Consider the following 2374-nt stretch of genomic DNA (forward strand, 5'->3'; position numbering starts at 1 on the left):
TGCACTATTGGTGGCTGACTAAATACTTTTTTGCCCCACTGTATAAAGCCTGTAACTCAAAGCTACTCCATAGATTTTAATTGAGAAAGCTTTCTAAATGGGAAGTGAAATGTCTTCAAACTTGAAAAACAAAGTTCAGTGGTTTGTTTTTAAACTTTTTTGGGGGGAAATTCTTAAAGAGTCTTAAGTTTAGCTAAATAACAAACAGTTCAGCACAATAGGTCAAAGAAGTCAGCTAGGATTATTTCTAAGGTGAACAAGCTGTAATGAATAACACAGATGCATAAACAGCTATGTAAAGATGAGCGTCATTTTGCAAGAATGGAGAGAACAATTTTTTTGTGATCTCAATTGTTTTAAACATTAACTGTCGCCTAGTTACTTCACATTGTGTGTGTGTTTGTGTGTGTGGTGATGATCCAAATTGAAGTATTGTGGTATATTTACTTGAATTATAATGATGTAGTGCAGATAACAATAGTGCAACTATACAATCATAGACAACAAACAATGTAAAACAAGAATGCCAGTGGAATTGTTATTTTCGGTCACTTTATCTAATGTGTTGCTGATGTTACTCAATATGTTTTTGATTGGCTGCGTTGTGCCATAAGCCATTATAAACACAATTTGATGCGTCAGTTCGCTCAAAACAAGTCTTGAATCTCTAGAATGACTTTCTAATTGTCACAGGTGGTATGGTGGGCGTTGTCCAGGCAGTATAAAAGCGGAAGCTGTGAGCATTTCTTGGAGGGTATTCGTTTCCGTGGGACGCCAGGATGCCTTTTGGTTCCACGCATGTTATACGAATGTGGGAGGCTCTGCAGGTTTTTTCAGACCAGGCTGTGTACGTATGTAGGCAGATGAGGGTGATGCACTCAATACAAAGGTATTTTTTAGAGATTTTAAGGTAGTTATTAAAACTATTCATTGATTGCATTTTTTGTAATTTGGTGTTTTCTGCTTATTTAGAGAGATGGTTTCTGTTGTTCTTGCTGTCCTTAGGTTTATGTATTGTTTTTTTTTTTTAGTTAGTCCAACCCTATCTCAGGAAAACCAGTTGATTGCATCAACTCATTGACTCGGATGCAATCCCTCACACTAAGCATGCTTGTAGCGACAGTGGAGAGGAAAAACTCCATTTTAACAGGAAGAAACCTCCAGCAGAACCAGGCTAAGTGTGAGCGGCCATCTGCCGAGGCCGACTGGGATTCAATAAGTGTGCGACTTTCTTGTTCTGGTAATGCGGGTTTGTCCACCATCCATCAATATCAGAATGTAAATATATTAGTGTCTACCTTAAGCCATCAGTGTTGTAGAAAGAGAGGAAAAGGATTTTCTTTTTTTTTTTACATAAAGAACATATATTTTTTTAAGGCCGAGATTGTTTCATCTTTACTCGGGTTGTTACATTATGCACTGACGCTGGGTTTTGCTCAATGAGCTTGATGCATTACTGTTGCTGGACCCATCACTAGTGCAAACCCTGTTCAAAACAATCCCACAGAAAAACATACCACAGCGTCATGTGATGACCTCCCCCATGGTGCTTAGTATAAAAGCTTTTAGACTGCTACCTTCTGTCTCTTTGCCCGTGGGATCCGAGGGACCACATTGGGGAGGAATGGTTGAATGAGATTCTCTGCAAACCAGGAAATCTTGCTTTTGGGTTACTCAAAAGCTTGGCCATCTGAACACAGCTACCCAACACAGCCTTGACTAAGCTTTGTTGAACTTTGGAGACCCTTCAGCTTTCCAAAACGGAGATCAACAGAATTACAGCTCTGGAAACAAATTTAAAAGAAAAAACATGCAAGTTTATGAAAATATAAATAAGCAAATTTAGAAGGAAAAGGTAGAAAATTTACCAGACTGAAATACAAATTAGCAAGAATAAAATGCATATTTAGGAGATTGCAAACATTACAAATGCTAATTTAGAAGGAAACGAGTATTAAATGTATGAAATAAAAAACAAAAACAAAACAAAAAACGTGAGTTTACGAGATTATAAACATGCAAATCTAGAAGGAAAGGGTAGTTTAAAAGAAAAAACATGCAAGTTTACAAAAATATAAATAAGCAAATTTAGAAGGAAAAGGTAGAAAATTTACCAGACTGAAATACAAATTTGCAAGAACAAAATGCATATTTAGGAGATTACAAACATTACAAATGCAAATTTAGAAGGAAACGAGTATTAAATGTACGGGAAAAAAAAAAAACGTGAGTTTACGAGATTATAAACATGCAAATCTAGAAGGAAAGGGTAGAAAATTTACTAGACTAAAAAACAAATTTGCGTGGCAAAAATGCAACAGGTGCCATTAATGAAGGTAACGAGTGGAGGACAGAGGAGCCTCTTACAGAAGAA

The sequence above is a fragment of the Cyprinodon variegatus genome, unplaced genomic scaffold, assembly GCF_000732505.1.
Source record: "Cyprinodon variegatus isolate N-32 unplaced genomic scaffold, C_variegatus-1.0 Scaffold186, whole genome shotgun sequence".
Taxonomy (NCBI): domain Eukaryota; kingdom Metazoa; phylum Chordata; class Actinopteri; order Cyprinodontiformes; family Cyprinodontidae; genus Cyprinodon; species Cyprinodon variegatus.